At 38.5% G+C, this 19,639-nt stretch overlaps 1 protein-coding gene across 1 annotated transcript in view; it reads left to right on the top strand.

The window, feature by feature from the left end:
• Positions 1–19,639, top strand: part of CNTNAP2 (contactin associated protein 2) — a 2,330,533-nt gene that overhangs the window by 1,506,737 nt on the left and 804,157 nt on the right. The gene's annotated exons all lie outside the window — the stretch shown is intronic.

Below are 19,639 nucleotides of genomic sequence, written 5' to 3' on the forward strand. Positions count from 1 at the left end.
TCGTATGGCAACTCTATTTTTAGCTTTTTGAGGAATTTCTATATCATTTCCCGTAGTAACTGCACTACTTTATATTCTCACCAACAGTCAGGAGGTTTTCCTTTTCTCCACACCCTCTCCAGCATTTGTTATTTGTAGATTTTTTAATGTTGGCCATTCTGACCAATGTGAGGTTGTCTCGGAAAAGGCAATGGCACCCCACTCCAGTACTCTTGCCTGGAAAATCCCATGGACCGAGGAGCCTGGTGGGCTGCAGTCCATGTGGTCGCTAAGAGTCGGACACAATTGAGTGACTTCACTTTCACTTTTCACTTTCCTGCATTGGAGAAGGAAATGGCAACCCACTCCAGTACTCTTGCCTGGAGAATCCCAGGGACGGGGGAGCCTGGTGGGCTGCTGTCTATGGGGTCGCACAGGGTTGGACACGACTGAAGCGACTTAGCAGCAGCATATATAAAATCTACATTATCTAAAAGATAAAATGCAATTAAAATATGTAATGGATACAGAAACAAGAAAAAAAAATGTGAATTTCTTCATAGACTTTGTGAAAAGGAAAAAGAATATTTAAGTGTACCTCTAGGATCCTTTTTCTAGGTTTTGCCATTCATATATTTACTATTTTGTCAGAAATTGTGTCGTGTGAGAATAAATTGATATTGTAAATGCCTTCATGGTGTTCACAACTTATAATAAAAACAAGCACTAAAAAAAGTAAACAAATATAAGTAATTTTTCTGCAGAGAAAAGTAATGGAATTGTGAAGAATGATTTATTTTGGATAGAGCATTTAAAAAAAGAAAAACCTCCCTAGGAAGCAACATTTTAGCCAAAATGTAGCATATGGATGAAGACAAGGCACTCAAAAAGGTGAGAAAGGAAGAGAAGCCCTGAAAATTTACACTCCAAGGCATGAAAAAAGTCATTTTCTTCGAAGGAACTAAAACCCAAGTGACTGAAGCATAATAAGACTGTAGGGGCCCAAAATGAAGTGGAGGAGACAGGCAGGAGCAGAGCAGATCAGGAAGTAAGGATGGTGGTACTGGGGGAAGAAAATATTTTTATTTTTTGAATTATGTTTCAGTGTAGTGGGTGGGAAGCTATGGAAAGGTTTTAAACAGGGGAATGAACAGGTCTTAAACAGGTTTTAAACAGGTCTCAGTTAAAACTACTGAGGCAGGAGGTAGATGGGCCCCCCAGGGTAAAGCGGTTGGAGATTCATTCTCTATTGACAGAAACTCCAAAACAAGAATAGCGGGACAATTGAAGGAGGTGGACAGGCCTGCTCAGACCACATATCTCTCATTTCCGAAGTCACACAAAGAATATTTCTTCACTAGAGCCCTCCCTCACCACACATGCACAGAAAAGGCTCCTTGCAGGCCAAAGGGGAGTGATGTCAAGGGATGTTCTACCCAGATACCTCTTTGGTAGAGTCCAGCTTGGCTGACAGATACGTGCATGCGCATGGGAGGATCCTGAGATGCACAAAATGTGGACTACAAACCAGGCGAATCAAAATGATTGGCCAAAGGAAACCCAGAAGAAATGACCATAAAAGTGATTCCAACTGCCATGAGGGTGTGACTCAGCAACCCTCTGACTGGGAACCCACGCCTGGCTCCTAGCTGCTGCACGCCGGGGCCACCCTAGATCAATACCAAGATCGATACCACTTTGAGCACCACGAATGACAGGCTGAAAGCACCGCAACCAGGTCTGAAGCTATAGTCAAGGTCCAGGGAAGAAAAGATGCTTCTCTGGACTTGGGTGGTGATAGTTTAAGTGTTGAGAAGAGATGCATTTCAGATGTATTTTGAAGGTAGTACTGTCATCAAAGACCCCGATTCTGGGAGAGATTGAAGGCAAAAGAAGAGGGAGGAAGAGGATGGGATGGTTAGGTAGCAACACTGACTGAATGGCGACGAATTTGAGCAAACTCTGGGAAATAGTGAAGGATGGGAGAATAATGGTTAAAGAGAGTTATCAAGAATAACTCCTGAATATATGGATTAAGTAACTCAGTGAATTATAGTGCCATTTTGGAGACATGCAAAATAAAGGAAAGAACAGATTTAGAGGAATTTCAAGAATTCAGTTTTGACCTATTTAAATATGAAGTGCTATATGCCATCTCAGTTGACGTGCAAATTTTGCAGTTGAATAAGCCCTGAAAAGATGTTTGGGTTAGAGATTAAAATGTGCTAATTGTTAGCATATGAATATATGAGAAATGATAATATCACTTAGAGGATTGTAAACTGGGAAAAGGCATCCCAGGAATGTAGTCCTAGGAACTCAGTAGGTAGATCAGATTTCTAGTGATGAAATATTCTTTGTGTCAAGAATGTAATAAGTAAAGGGAAAGTGTCTAATAGAATTCTGGCGACAAATGGGTCATCCATGTGGATGTTGAATTGACTGTTTGGATCCTAAAATTTATAAAATAGATTGGGAGGATGGAGAATGACTTTGAATCAATGGAAATGTATATAATGACTGAGAAGGCCCCATGGTCCTTCTAGGTTAGACTCCTCCCGCCCTCCATGCACCCCACCTCTTGTTTGTAAAAAAGCTTTACTTCCTATGCCTTCCCTTAGTTCCAAAGAGCAAATTTAATCACAGAAATGACAAAAGGCATAAACAAAAGATAATATTCAAGCAAGACAAAATAAGAATAGGTTCAGTTCAATTCAGTCCAGTCTCTCAGTCGTGTCCAACTCTTTGAGACCCCATGGACTGCAGCACACCAGGCCTCCCTATCCATCACCAACTCCCGGAGTTCACTCAAACCCATGTCCATTGAGTTGGTGATGCCATCCAACCATCTCATCCTCTGTCGTCCCCTTCTCCTCCTGCCTTCAATCTTTCCCAGCATCAGGTTCTTTTCAAATGAGTCTGTTCTTCACTTCAGGTGGCCAAAGTATGGGAGTTTCAGCTTCAGCATCAGTCCTTCCAATGCATATTCAGGACTGATTTCCTTTAGGATGGACTGGTTGGATCTCTTTGCATTCCAAGGACTCTCAAGAGTCTTATCCAACACCAGAGTTCAAAAGCATCGATTCTTCGGTGCTCAGATTTCTTTATAGATTAGCCTTAAAATAAAGCCAAGAACATTTAGTTCTTTTTCAAGGGCTATAGATAATATCCTGAGCCACCTCCTTGAGTTATTTTGCAGATTCTAAATCCTCCACCTGATGGAAAAAAGTTAACTGCATGCTGACCAGCAGTATCTATATCCCAGATAAGTTGTAACAAAAGGATGATAATTGAGATTCCCGAAACATCGCTGTGTTACCTCACCATCAACCCAATCAGAGAACTGTGCAGGAGCTGGTCATGCACCACACCCCTAATGTTGCCTTTAAACATTTCTTACCTGAAAGCCATTGAGGAATTCAGGTTGTTTGAACATAAGCTGCCCATACTCCTTTCTTGGTGCCTTGCAATAAATGCTGTACTTTCCTTCACTAGGATCCAGTGTCAGTAGACTAATTTTGCTACATATTCAGTGAGTGGACACAAGTTTAGTTTAGTAACAAAACAGTTGAAATTTGGTACCAGGGAAAAGGAAGCAATTGATGATCCTGTATTTTTAAAGAATGGCTTTGGCAACTGGGAATAGGATGTTCCAAAGGAGACCCACACAATAAGAGAGGAAAACAAATCAGAAAGTCACTGTTATAATTCAGGAGTTGAAACTGAGATTTAAGGTGGAGGCCATGAGGTAAAGGAGAGGATTAATTTGATAGATATTTAGAAAGTTGAGTTGACCAGACTGTGGCTGGTGAGGTTGGAGTTGAAAGTAATTCCCAAGTTTCTTTCTTGGGAAACCCATACGTTGGAGTACAGAAGAGCAGGTATGGGTCAAGAAAAGGTGGGACTCTATGTTGCCTTCAGCAGCTGTAAATCAGCCTGTTAGAGCTGTACTGTGGGCATACACTATGCAGATTCCCTGAAGACTTTGAGCCCAATTAATCTCTCTGTCTCAGTTTCCTTGTGAATAGAGTAGGAATTGGAATGAGTTGATCTCTACACTGCCTTCTATACTTAAAAAGACTGAAAAATTCTATTATTGCTATGAAACATGAAAGAAAAATACCACTATTCACATAATTTAGAGACAAAATCCTCTTGCCTCAAACAAGCTTGAATTTACTCATTTCTTGGCCATATTTGACATAAATTTGCATTCTTCATTTTTTATCATAAAGCAGTCCTTCTACCATGCGATTCTCCTTTTGGCTATCTGTACTTCAGTGCTTCATCACTTGAAAATTAGGGGGTGCCCTAAATGACACATCTCAAGTGCTCAGTTGACGCTAAGGAGATAGTGTATTCATTGAATCTTTTGTAGAAGAATCAATCATTCCATCCAAGTCAAAGCCTGGTTTCCTTTTTAAGATCTTAGGGCACATTATAAAATGTGGTCATTGGTATCCTCACCCTCCCTCTCAATTTCTGTTCTCTCTCTGAAAATTTGGTGTCATAGATATAATTTTTAATGAATGTATATTATCATATATTTATAATATTTGCCTCTTTCATGTGAATACTTCTCTAACACTTCAGCTTCTTATTTCTATTTTCTTAAGATGCTTATCAACATTTTCTAGAAACCTTGAGTTTTTGTATTTAAAGCTTCATTTAGTTCTCTCTTCCCAGGGATTAATAATATCAATAGTAAATAAAGCCAGATCCAGCCGTTATCCTTGGAAAATCACTGCTTATCCTTAAATCAAAAACTGTGCTTTCCTCAATATTCTATCTCAAATTCATCTTTATAACTCTCTTTGCATTCATATTTAATTTTTAAAAAATTAAGTAAACATCTGTGCTGTTTGATGTGATGTTTAAAGCCCAAGTAAGGAATGTCTCCTGCATTCTTCCTAGCGCTACTTTTGTGGTTTTATCAAAAAACCATTAAGCTTGTTTACATAATTTGTACTTTATAAAGCCCTGGGATTTAGCTGATCAAATTCTATTATCCTCTATAATGGTAAAAGCTGTTCATGTCTTTTTAATCTAATATTTATAGAGAGCTTGTTACTCAAGTTCCTAAGCACTTGCTCTCAGTAATATAATTTTTTTTTTTTTATCACATGCCTCTCAGAAGTTTCTGTAGTGCAGTGTAGGGGGTGGGGGTGACAATGGGCTGCCAGGGTGGGACTCTTGGGCTCTAGTAGAAAGAATCATGAACCTGCCCCATACTCCTTGTTGCCATAACCCCCCACCTACCCCTCAGCAAAGCAAAGCAGTTCCTTCTCTATTTTCTGCTTTCAATAACACCAATTTATTATATCATAGTTTTCATGGGTCAAGGCTCTGGCACAGGTTAGCTAGGTTGACTGCTCAGGGTCTCACAGGCTGAAATGAAGGGGTCAGCAGGGCTGTGGTCTCATCTGAGGCTTGGCGTCCTCTTCCACGTTTGTACAGGCTGTTGACAGAATTCAATTCCTTCAGGTTTTAAGACAGAGGGTCCCACTTTCTTGTCGGCCATTTGGCTGTGGCTTGCTCCTAGAGGATGCTCCCAGCCATGCATCCTTCTCATGTCATGGCAATGGGAGAATCTCTGACCTCTAGACTCGCTTTCAAGAGTGCACGTGATTAGGCCGTCCCTCGTAATCACCCAGTATAATACTCGTTCGATTAACTCAAGTCAACTAGGGGCCTTACTGACACCAGCAAAATCTCTTCACCTTTTTTTTGTTTGTTTGCTTTGTTTTTTGTACCAGCTAGTCATTTTATTTTATTGAAGGATAATTGCTTTACAATGTTGTGTTAGTTTCTGCTGTACAACGAAGTGAATCAGCGATATGTATACATATATCCCCTCCCTCTTGAGCCACCCATCTAGGTCATCACAGAGCATAGAGCACCTTTGCTGTATAGGGTAACATAATCTCAGTAGTGATAACCCATCGTATATATACACTTCTCACCTACATTCAAGGAATAGGATCAGGGAGTATACACCAGGGTTTGGGAATGCTGAGGGAATACTTTGTATTCTTTTTCCTGCTCTTTATACTATTCATATCTCTAGCTACATAGTGTCTTACCTATTGAGTAACAGTCCCAAACTTAGTTTGTAAAAAATTAAGGTTTCTTATTTATTACTTGTGGTTTTTATCATATTGTTCAAATAGGAAAACTTGAAAATATAGATAAGCAAAAATGAAAATTGCTTACCAGCTGAGATTAGAATTACTAACAGGTTAGGTGATGTGTGATAAGATTTTATATTTTACGCTTATAGTTATATTTATAGTATTGAGGGGAAACCAAATGTTGAGCACTATTCTAAGTGGATCAGACACACGGACTCATCTAATAATTCACAACAACCCCATGGAATATGTAATATTACTCTTATTCCCATTTTTGGGTGAGGAGACTAAAGCTCACAGAAATTAAGTCCTAAGTTACACATCTAGTGGGTTGTGGAGACAGCCGTCCGTGTGATCTGGAGCCAGAGTTCACAGCTGCTGTGCGTGCACATGTGTGTGCATGCATGACGTATGTGTGTGAATGCCCGAGCGAGTGTCACTCATCCTCATGGCCAGATGTGTGCATACTCCTCATTTTGGATTCTGTAGTCTGATTTAAGTGTGATTTCTGAAACGAGCATCTCTTATTCATGTCTTTTCATTATCATTAAAACTTCCTTACATAACTAATTCATTATCTGTGATAGGACAGCATTTTTGCCATAAACTATTTACTTCTTAATTGCCCCGCTGATGCCTTGGGGTTTTTAATCAGAGAACACATTTTAGATGAAATCAGTTTATAAGCCATTAAGCAATTATTATCAATTTTAGCTCTTAATTCAGCCAGGAGTACAAATTTCTGAGAGCTTTCATAGAATAACTTTTGTATTTCTTGTGTACTTGGGTTAATTATTCCTTAGGTTTTAAGCCTGACTTTTTTTATTGTTATAGCATTGCTATACATTGCTGTCTCAGTTTCTGTGGCACAGCAAAGCGAATCAGCCGTACATATACATGGAAAGCTACTCAGTGCTCTGTGCTGACCTAAATGGGAAGGAGATCCAAAAAAGAGGAGATATATATGCCCGAGTTTTAGGACGATCTAAATACTACTCCCGATGTCTAGTTACTTTTTCAGTGTAAAATCTTAAACTGAGTCTAACAAAATCTGGCTTGAGAAGGTAATGAGATTGAATGGAACTCTCTTGGGTATTACCAGCAATATTTAATGTGATTGCAGTGCCTCATTCCCTGTTCTTGCAAGGAAACTGGCTAGAAATGAAGACACACACAGCTTTCTTCTCTCCAAAAGCTTATTAACACCCACAGGCCAGGCAGGACGATGCCGCTGCCCCTTCATGTTCCTGGAGTGCCGTGCACTCTCTCTCTGATGTATCCACCTTTTAAAGTATAAGCCTCAAAACACTGTCTTCTTCCATTTTATTCCCTCCACTCATTTTTATTTTTTTCCCATCAAAGGCGTTTGCCCTCCTCTTTCTGTCTCCTAACCCAATCCGCTTCCTCAGCCGTTAACATTAACCTGCACGCAGAATAGTTCTCTGTCTTCTTTCACATCATCCCCTTTTCGTAGCCTTCTCACAGGCTGTCTTTGTTATAAACCTTTATAATCACTCAGCAACTCCTCTTCATGCGCTCAGCTATTTCAGTTCCTCACAATCAGTGTAAATCTTTGAATTCAATTCTGTTCCCACAGCTTCAGTTGAAAATCTAGGAGCCAACTCAGTGATCAAACGCAGCCTGAAAGGAGAGCTCGTCTCTGTAACTGATTACCCACCCGCCCAAGACTCCCATTCAGACTCACACTCCTGTTCCACGGATGACTTCTACCTGCCAAGGCTCCTTTGAGATCTCTTCATTGTGTGTCAGTCACAGTGACAGGTTAATACTATAAGAGTCCTCAAGTGCTTTTCGAACTTTAAATCAAGGAAGGGAGAGGGGAGCTACAGGAGGCCTGGTGAAGCCCACGCCTTCAGACAGGAGCCAGGAAGGGAAGGGAGGGCACCATGTGAAACCAAGACAGAGTGGTCTTGGATCTGGAACAGGCAGCCCAGCCACCTCTGAGCCTCCAAAACGGTACCCCGAATGCAAATGCCCCACCTTCAAACGTTTTTACACACCTGCCTAAACAGAATTTTAAACACACTGCGTTTCTGGTGCTCTGAAAGCACTGTCTTGGTTGTGCAATTTCAAAACCTGCTCAAAAACGGAGAATGGTTTCACACTGTCTATGACGATGGACTGCTGTTTGGCTTCCTCTGTCATTTGGGGTCTGAAACTCTAGTCTAGTCTACAGATATCAGCTTGTACATCTGGCAGGTGGGGGGAAAAAAAAAAAAGCCTTTGTGAAATCCAGTTAAATTAGCTCAAAGTGCAAGAATAACCTCACACTTGCTCACTAGGAATTCCTCCCTTCTGACTAAACTTAAAGCCACTATGCCTGAACTCCTATCTTTCCAATCCCTAGGTTTTCCAGTTTGCTGAGTCACCTTTCATTCCTTCTCAGTAAATCAATTTCCATTTTGAAAGATTCCTGGCAATTTTAGCAAGAGAATCTCATGTAGCAACTGGTCTGTCTTTTTATCTTTCCTCTTAGTCTAATTGATGCAACTGAGAAACTTAAATAATAAACTCTACCTAGTATGACATGGTGCCTAAACTGGCAAATATTGGAGTCCTGCTTCTGGGACTGATTTAAGCACAAGCCCTAAACCTCATCATGCCCAGCGTAAATGACGCCACATGACAGCATTTGTCTCATTTATGACAACTGACAAAATAACTCTGAAAAAATGTATACCTGTGAATGAAGTTGTCAGAAATCTTCTTGTGGTATTTATGGACAGAGGAGGTCATTAGGGCTGAGCCTCCCCTCGGATAATCATTAATCTCATATCCTGTTTCTACTATGTTTGAACAAAATCAGCATTGAAAATTAAGACTATATAAGAACTTACTAGATCCTCATCGTGATCGTCATTACAGTTATTCCTTTTATTGATGTACGTGTGTGCTCAGGCACTTCAGTTGTGGCCAACTCTTTGTGGCCCTCTGGGCTGTAGCCTACCAGGCTCCGCTGTCCATTGAAGTTTCTAGGCAAGAATACTGGAGTGGGTTGTCATTTCCAGGAGATCTTCCCAACTCAGGGGTCAAACCTGCATCTCTTGCCTCTCCTGCATCGGCAGGAGGATTCTTTACCACCCGAGCCACCTGGGAAGCCCTTTTTGATGTATAAATATGTGTAATTTATTTTCTCTTCACTGGAACCATATTTGCCCCTTCCGTTTCTAAGCTCACTTGGTTTACCTATAGGTGCCAGGGCTGAGAGACAGTAGCGTACTTTTGACTGGTGAACTAATGCACTAGCTCAGAGGCCCCCAACCTTTTTGGCACCAGGGACCGGTTTCACGGAAGACAATTTTTCCACAAACGGTGTAGTGGGAGGGTTTGGGGATGATTCGAGTGCATTACATTTATTGTGCACTTTATTTCCACTATTATTACATCAGTGCCATCTCATCAGGTGTTAGATCTTGAAATTTATTAGTGCATTATCGCTGCAAGCCAAGTACAGAGTAGAATCCAACATATTGTGCTCTCAGTATTTAAAAGACTATAAAATAATAGAGGATGTCTTGCTGATATTTCCCATTGCTCCAATCCAAACTGCTTGCTGTCTCTATCTGGGGCATCCTATCATCATGAAATCTCCCATCCCACCTGTATTTATTCACCCAACAATTTTCTCATCTTCCACTATGTCAGACCTCATGCTTCCCATTTCCTATGTCTTTTTCATGTCAATTTACACCCTCATTTGGGGGTAGCACATTCTCTGACAGTTTCTCAATCCTTTAATAAACCTATCCTTCTCCCTAGAAATTAGAAGAACTTTCTTTTATTCCCCAATATTCTGAAATTTCACAACAGGCATTAGAATAAGTCTGTTTTCATCCTTGGGCTAGGTGCTTACTTTCACACTGGCAACTCCTCAAATTTCTTTTTATTTTTCTATTCCTGATTGATTTCTCTGTTTTCTCCTTTTAGAATGATTTTCATCCTGGTTTTAAATCAAAGAGCTCCTTTTTGTTCTTTGGAAGTTCCATTTTAATAGTGTACTGTTCTTCGTATCTGCAGACTTTTTATTGTATCTTAAGGATAATAAATTTTTTTCCTTTCCCTCAGTTTTTTCTGAATTCCTTTATTCTGCTCACTTTCTCACCTTTTTATGTGTCCTGGAATCTCCTCAGTTACCTACAGATTCCTAATAATTACTAGCTATGTGTTTATTGTTAAGAGTTAGAGGGTCTTGTTGATTTTGAACTTCACTCTTAGTTATAGCATCACCGACTCAATGGACATGAGTTTGAGCAAAATCTGGGAGATGGTGAAGGACAGGGAAGCCTGCCAAGCTGCAGTCCATGGGGTTGCAAAGAGTCAGACGCGACTTAGCGACTGAACAATAACTTGCTTAGAGTGGCCATGTGTCCTGTATGCTCAATATAATCCCATCTTAATTTTTTTTGGCCTGATGTAGCTCTCCTTTTTACTTTCAATACTGTCCTAGTTTGAATATGTCTATGCATTTATCATATACATTTATGAATGTGTATGTATACATAAATATACTCTGGCTTTACTGGGGTTTTAGGAGGGAAAAAGTTAGATGACAGTCTTTATTCAACATCTTAACCAGTAATTCTAATATTCATTTGTAATTCTCAGATTTAATGCCTTAGAACCAAACAGTTTTTTAAAACATGTTTTTAAATTAAAATGTTCAAATTTTAATATCAATTAATATTTCCTTATTTGTTTAAAAGATATCATCATTTTAAACTGTTTATTGTTGACTCTCTGTAAGAGAGAATGTGATAGATGCCTTCATCTATTATAGTATTCTATCCATTTCATCTGTTCCTCACCATAACCTGGGGAGGTATTAGTATTCCAATTTTGAAGCCAGGTGAACTGAGACACAAACAGGTTTTAAAATTTCCCAAGCAGCTAATGAGTGTTTAAACATCTTATCATCCATGGGTGCATCTATAATACAGTTTACAAAAAGCTGTTTGCATAAAGAATATAGGTTTGAATGATACTAACAATGAGAGAATGAGAGGCTTCCTTATCTTTTAGTGGCATAAATGTATCACTTTTTAACTTTTTAATAACTTGAAGCATTCTAGAAACCCTTGGTTCTTTTAACTAACATAATATAAATTATTATTACTATTCTTATTTAAAAGTTTTCTTCCCCTTTCCTGACTAACGAGCATCTAGGAAGTGAGATGGGGTGTCTATATTGTTCACTCCTGAGTCCAGCAGTGTCTGGTATACAGTTGGCACTAATAGATGCATTGTTCAAATAGATCTGTGCCACTCTGGCTTTTTAGTAGACATAAGTAGCTACCATTAGTAAGAAATAGATGAGTATGTCTGGGGTTTCCTAGGTAGCACTAGTGGTAAAGAAGCAGCCCACTAATGCAGGAGACTTAAGAGATACGAGTTTGATCCCTGGTCAGGAAGATCCCTGGGAGGGAACCCACCCCAGTATTCTTGCCGGGAGAATCCCATGGACAGAGGACCCTGGTGGGTTAAAGTTCATAGGGTCACAAAGAATCAGACACGACTGAAGTGACTTAGCATGCACTCGTGAGTAGGTCTAAGTAATTTCTCCATCAATCTCAGTTCTATGTAAGACACAAGTGTGAGACAAAAGTCTGCCTCACCTACAACCAGAAGGCAAATGTTTATTAGCAACAGGCTCAAAAGTTGCCCTTACAACCTGTTCTTTAAATTTGAAAATCCAATCTCTCTATCCCATGAGTGTTTCCAACTTTTCCTTGTGTGGATGCTTCTCTCACAGAAAATGTGAAAAATTTTAGAAACAAGATTGAGATTACTTTATAATCAGAATCAACCAGAATCCTCTGATTCAATTGATGAAAAGAACTATTTAAGAACCCAACGTTGGTCCTATGAAAAGTAAAAGATAAGGGGCTTTCTAGAAGAGGGTGACAGAGGATGAGATGGTTGGATAGCATCAACAATGGACATGAGTTTGAGCAAACTCCAGGAGACAGTGAAGAACAGGGACAGCTGGCAGGCTGCAGTCCGTGGCATCGCAAAGAGCTGGACACAACTTAGTGACTGAACAACAACAAAGGTCTCCCTAGATTCCTTTATCCTTCTGATGCAAGAGTCTGGAGGAGTCTCTATTTTAGCCAACCAATTTAGCTGAACCTCGGTAATCTCACCAATAAAAATGCATCCCCCAGATCATAACTAAAATTAAATTAACTTATGCTAGTTAATAAAGCATGATGTACTAAGCAGTGATAAATGTAACATATACACTTGTATCCACTTATGAAATCTTGATTTTTTTTTAAATGCTCACCAACCACCTATGACTTGTGTGTTTCTGTTTTGAGCAATCCTATGCCAACTCTTGGGTATAAACTATCTAATACACACGCAAGTCTATGAAACCATCTTTGTGGACCACAAAACACGTGAATAACCCTCCAGGCCACCTACCAAAAATTTGTAAAAGAAAGTTCGTCGACATAAGCTGTAAATTTGGGGAAAAACTTGCCAAAGATGGTTACTTTAACATTATTCATATACTGGTTAAATGTAAATAAAGCATAGCATTATGTCCTCAGAATAGTTATCATCAGTGATGTTCCTATGTTTATGCATCATAACCCTGGACCACGCCTCTGGTTATTAACTGCAGTTCTAAGAAAACATGGACACCATTTTCCTTTACATTTTGTTTTGTTCCTTTCTTTCTTTCTTATGTCCTTATTTCCACAGCCTCCCCTACAATGTTCTCCTTTGGATAGAAGACAAGAGATTTGACATGACTTTAACATATTAATGTAATGTTAACTCTCCCAATGGTATTTCCATTTCAAAGAGAATAGCAAGCAGAATCAAAATATCAAGAAGGAATTTTCAAACAGAACATTTTCAAATGTTCTCTAAGTCATTCCTGCCTGTGCATACAGAAAACAATAGCCCAAATGATTTTGAAAGCCCTTCTGTGTGAAGTTTTTGTTTGAGAGCTGGCAAGCCCTGTTTCTATTACTAATTACTCTTACCTTTGCTTCAACATCTATTTTACATCAGGTCGCTTTTATTTCCTATACTCCACAAACAAACGCTAGAGGAAGATGAGATCAGAGACAAAAAAATCAAATTAAATATTACATGGAAACAAAATATAAAGGAATGTACTGTGCAATAGAATAATTACTCTCTCAGGGAAGAGAATCATCTATTATCCATCATAGTTCCACCACCACTACTCTCTCCGACTTCTGTCTTCCCTTTGAAAATTCTAGATGCTATTTATTGAAAGATTCAGTATCCCCATATACAATATTCATTTTTAATACTTGAAATCCTATTCTCTATTCCTGTGTGAAAGTAAAATACTGTGACTCTCATACAACATTTGACTACTTCCTCCATATGGCAACACATTGTGAGAGTTTGTGTGTATTTAGGGGTGCCATCACTTCATGGCAAATAGATGGGGAAACAATGGAAACAGTGACAGACTTATTTTTGGACTCCAAAATCACTGCAGACGGTGCCAACAAAGGTCCGTCTGGTCAAAGCTACGGTTTTTCCAGTAGTCGTGTATGGATGTGAGCATTGGACTATAAAGAAAGCTGAGCACCGAAGAATTGATGCTTTTGAACTGTGGTGTTGGAGAAAACTCTTGAAAGTCCCTTGGACTGCAAGGAGATCCAACCAGTCCATCCTAAAGGAAATCAACCCTGAATATTCATTGGAAGGACTGATGCTGAAGCTGAAACTCCAATACTTTGGCCACCTGATGTGAAGAACTGATTCCCTAGAAAAGACCCTGATGCTGGGAAAGATTGAAGGAGAAGGAGACAACAGAGGATGAGATGGTTGGATGGCATCACCGACTCGATGGAAATGAGTTTGAACAAGCTCCAGGAGTTGGTGATGGACAGGGAAGCCTGGCGTGCTGCAGTCCATGGGGTCACAAGGAGTCGGACATGACTGAACAACTGAACTGAACTGAACTGAAGAATCCTGAATGCTTAGAATCTCCTGTGAATGCCGGAATTTTGTCATCATGTTGCTTGTCTGCACAATACAGTTTTGGTTGTCAGTAATTACAATCCTGTTTAGATATTTCTGGGCAGTAGTGGAAAGTAAAAGGAGATAATAGTTTTTGCTACTTAAAAGAGGAAGATAGAAGCTGTGTTTAGAAGAAATTTACTGTTAAAACCAGCGATATTTCTTTTTCCCATTTCAAACCCTGAGCAGAAACCTTATGAAAACATCTGGATGGACTATTATGGCCCCACTGAGCACCTGCCTGTGTTACAGTGCCATTGAAATGAATTTTTGGTGCCCGTTCAATCTGTCTTCAGCTTTATAGACATGGCCTTATTTGTATCGATTGCTGTTCCTTTCATGGAAGCATAATAAAGGAAAGAAAACAATATCCAAAGGGGTCAACTTGCTAAGGCTTTCATTTGCCTTATTCCTTATGGTGTTTTTATAGACCTCAAATCTATTGAAGATGTTCCCAGCGGATATTAATCTTGTTTTAAACAAGGCATTAATTTTCTGTGTAATAGTAGGAAATTATTTAGTCTATAAATTACTCCTAAAATATAAAAAGCATTAAAATTGTATAAGCAATGGAAGTCTCAACTTTCCTTTACAAAAGAAATCATTTCTTTATCAAATTGTTTCCAACCCAGATGTAATTCTTCCACCATCTACCTTTACTAAACTTGTTGCTGTGTGTGCTCAGTCGTGTCTGACTCTTTGTGACTCCATGGGTTATAGACTGCCAGGTTCCTCTGTCCATGGAATTTTCCAGGCAAGAATACTGGAGTGGGTTGCCGTTTCCTCCTCCAGGGTATCTTCCCAACCCAGAGATTGAACCTAAGTCTCTTACATCTCCTACACTGGCAGGCTAGTTCTTGGAAAACACTAATAATGTGACCTTTACATTAAATTCAACTATATAGCTGAAGTTATTTAAGAATACTAATACATTTAGTAAATATGCAGAAAAAAATCAATTCTGAAATATTCTTACAAAGCAGTCTCTTTTCACATAATCTTTAAATTGACACCTGGACTTCTCAGTTACTTTGGTATTTAGTAGATCGTTAATTGACATGATTCCAAATCTCTTTCTAATTCTGGTCATTTTTTTTTTTCAGTTAATGAACTCTATGATTTGATTAGCAGCAACTTTAAGGATTTGTTGTTAGTTGCTAAGTTGTGTCCAACTCTTTGCGACCCCATGGACTGTAGCCCTCCAGGCTCCTCTGTCTGTGCCATTTTTCAGGCAAGAATACTGGAGTGGGTTGCCATTTTCTTTTCCAACTTTAAGGGTAGTTATAATATAATGGAGTTCTATCAGATATTAACAGAGTGAGAATCACTTTCCAGTCTTATAAAATATCTGTTTACTGTCCTATACTTTCCCCTGGGTAAAATTTTTAGAATTTTAATGTGTTTACCTAAAGTTTATATAGCTGTTTGTTTGTTCACTTAACTAATATTTCTTAATACATATAATGTGCCGGGCACTAAGAGCACAATAGTAACCATGTTAAACATGACATCTATTTGTATGGAGCTTAAAATGTTATAAATATGTATACAATTATTTTAAATAATCCAACAGAGTATTATATTTGTAATCAAGTCATTGTTATTAGACATTGAATTATTGAAATAAGTTATAAAGTGCTGTTTATACTGATTTTTGATAGATGTCATTTTATACATAAATAATTTATTATCTTATAATAAAAGTCTATCTATAAATGAATCATTTATTATTTTAAGTCAGCATTTCCCAAACATTTCTGATTTGTATACCATCTTCATGAGTTTTGCAAAGCCCACAAACAACCAATTATTGGGCTGGTCAAAAAGTTCATTATGGAAAAAGCCTAAATGAAGGTTTTGGCCAACCCAATACTTAATAAATACTTTTCTTTAAGTCAGCTCATTTTCTTTTAGTGTATTCTCATCAAAAACAATAATATCCATAAAATTATTTCTTTAGCGCACTTGATGTTTTCCTCCTCATGGGATGTTTAAACATTGTTATTTTGCAGACATGCAATTAATATAGTAGGATAGAGTATTTCTCAAAGTTTCTGTGGTGCATACTCTGGGAAATTCTGGTTTAATTAAACCCTTGTACCTATTTAATATTTATTTTTGAGAAACTATTAGGTTGCATGGCCTTGGACCAAGAATTGTAACTAGCACAATTCATGAACTTTCAAAATCTACCTAAATTCAAGGAAGCATTCAGAAAGAGAACTTTATTTTAAAATATATAATTTCATAGTAAATAATTAACTTGGATCTTAATCTGCTATTCTGCTAACAGTTTATGCATGTTGACCCTGCTGCTGCTGCTAAGTCTCCTCAGTCGTGTCCAACTCTGTGCGACCCCATAGATGGCAGCCCACCAGGCTCCCCTGTCCCTAGGATTCTCCAGGCAAGAAACTGGAGTGGGTTGCCATTTCCTTCTCTGTGTTGCCCCATGTGTCTTTTATTGCCCTCATCTGACCTTCAGACATCCTCTTCCTGTCCTTCCAACTGTAATGCTGATTGAAATTGGGTGTGCTTACTCGAAGAATGAACCCAAATAATACTTCGAACACTTCCTAAAAGCATTTTATATTGCTGTCTCTTTTTAAATCAGCTCACAAAATTATTTTGCTTATGTTATTTATACTACTTATTTATCCAATATCTTAGTCATTCATTACCCACATTTTGAGCATGTAAACAACAACAACAATTAGAAAGTGCTAATACTTAGCAAGGTGCGTCTAGCCAAGGCTATGGTTTCTCCAGTGGTCATGTATGGATGTGAGAGTTGGACAATAAAGAAAGCCGAGTGCTGAAGAATTGATGCTTTTGAACTGTGGTGTTGGAGAAGGCTCTTGAGAGTCCCTTGGACTGCAAGGAGATCCAACCAGTCCATCCTAAAGGAAATCAGTCCTGAGTGTTCATTGGAAGGACTGATGTTGAAGCTGAAACTCCAATACTTTGGCCTCTTGATGTGAAGAATTGACTCATTTGAAAAGACCCTGATGCTGGGAGGGACTGGGGGCAGGAGGAGAAGGGGACAACAGAGGATGAGATGGCTGGATGGCATCACTGACTAAATGGACGTGAGTCTGAGTGAACTCCAGGAGTTGGTGATGGACAGGGAGGCCTGGTGTGCTGCAGCCCATGGGGTCACAAAGAGTTGGAAACAACTGAGCGACTGAACTGAACGGAGCTGAATACTTAGCAAACCCTTACTATGTGCTAGAATTGTGCTCTGTGTGCACTAACTCACATGAGTTAGGTCATTTTATTATCCACTTTTATGTGTGAGGCAACTAAGGCAAAGTTAGTTAACTAGCTTAAATTCAAAATAGTTAAGTGAAATCTTGGAAACCAGGTTAGTGTGACTTTGGAGGCCACCATCTTTGTCACTTCATTATAGTATCCACTTTCTTCTGGTGCCATGCTAGAGGGATAAGACACTATATAAATGCATAAGACTCAAATCATACCTTTAATAAGTCTTCAGTTTACTTGGAAAGTGAGAAGTAAAAATATGATTCAGTAGATTCATATCTGAATAATGTTTGCCTACTTTCACAATTTAAGGCTGCTTTCATAAGAGAAAGATTCATAATCACTGATAGACAAGTGATCCATTCTATGGAGATATTTTCAGTCAAAACACTCCACATTGCTTTTCACAATGGCAGAATCAGTGAAATATTTGTAGTTTGATATTTTTACTTTTACTCCTGGAAATAAGGCAACCTAAGGCCCTTGGTCAACAGAGACAAAAGCCCTTAAAAGTCAAGTTACGGCAGGTCAAAGTGAGTAGAAGTCTCCTGGCAAAGACATTATGACTTACATCTGGTGACTTTCCCTTATCATCCAAATCCACTGAATAATCACTCATTCTAATACCAGGGCAACTCAGTCATAGCAATGTGTTCAGCTCAATTATCTGGGATAAAACAACAACAAAAATGTTTCTAGAATATGAGCGCTATAAAAGCATGCATTATATGTAAAGCAAAGAGCTTATACGTAGTGGGGACTTATTAAATAAACATTCCTGATTGGTTTCAAAGTACATAGTCACAAAGTACAGCTATTTAAACATGTGAATAATATGAGTTATGGAATATGACATGAAAGTTTGTGTGAGGCAACTAAGGCAAAGTTAGCTAGCTAGCCTAAATTCAAAACAGTGAAGTTTTGTGTATAAGAGACGAGCTAAGAGATTTTAGGAGAAAAAGTAAGATAGAAACAATTTTGTAGCTTATGAGAAACTTAGAAGTTTATTGAAATTCTTTGCTAATAGACTTGGTACTTTTACAGAATTGTTATAATAGCTTCAATTTCCAAACAAGTGAGTGCATATAATTGCCAGGTAGCCATAATAATGAGAGTTGTGGTGCCACAAATTAGCTTTGTAGCCTCCATTCTTCATCCAAGCAGGCTTACCCTGGCACTTGCAGATTGCATGTTCTTATTGCAGGTGACATTGAGAGATTACATTAAGCTGGTTATCGATCATACTGTATGGGTTCACTTTACTAAAATGTAATCTGTTTCTACAAATCTAAATTTGACAGAGTATACCATTTTGATGCCATTATAGTCTCAGCAAGAAGTTATAAGAGAGACTAGAGGTGGATTGAGACCCCAAGTTGTGAGTATTTCAAATGCAACCCACCGTGTTATTTAGAAGTATCAAATTAAATGATGCACATGAAAATGTTTTTATACATTAATATATATATGTGAAATGACTATACTTTGAAAAGTACAAAACAGGTGTCATTCAACATCTAGTTTCTACAAGACTCTCTCTGGAGACTCTACAATGAATAAGTCATTCTCTCCAGGGATTTAAGAGTAAAGGAAGCCTCTGTGACAATAGTGACTTTTATGTGATAATTATCACAGTAGAAGAAAATGGAAAGCTTATAAGTCTACCTTCTGGCCTCCCTTATTAATTGTATCAGCTTATTTTCATATTATCCATTATAAGACATGAATCATTCTGGACACATTCTTTCTGATCTCAGCCTTATCCCACCCTAAGTCAGCCACAGGTACAAAAGTAACGGTCCCTGAAGCTACCACTACTAATCTGGACTTTATGCAAGACAATTTTCACTTCCATTTAACTAATGACTCTAATCCCCACAGCCTATTTAATCACTATTACTATTGTCTATCTTATTGCTGAAAAAAAATTGGTATGTAGGCCAAAGAAAAAAAGGATGCATTTGTGTGTTCCTGGAAACAAGCAGACACCCAGGTATTCGCATAAGGGGATATCCATGACATTGGTTATATTATTATTGTCTGGAGAGCTTCATTGTTGAATAAGAGGTGGCAAAATCATAGATGAATGACCCATATCTAAAACTCAGTAGATTGATATTTAAAACTAAAACATCAATTAATTTAATTTCTAATGAGAAATAATTATCCTGAAACCTGATACTCAAAAACCTGATACTCAATAGTTTTTGAGTTTTATCTTCTCCCTTATTGGCAAT

This window comes from Bos mutus, chromosome 4 (assembly GCF_027580195.1).
Source record: "Bos mutus isolate GX-2022 chromosome 4, NWIPB_WYAK_1.1, whole genome shotgun sequence".
Taxonomy (NCBI): domain Eukaryota; kingdom Metazoa; phylum Chordata; class Mammalia; order Artiodactyla; family Bovidae; genus Bos; species Bos mutus.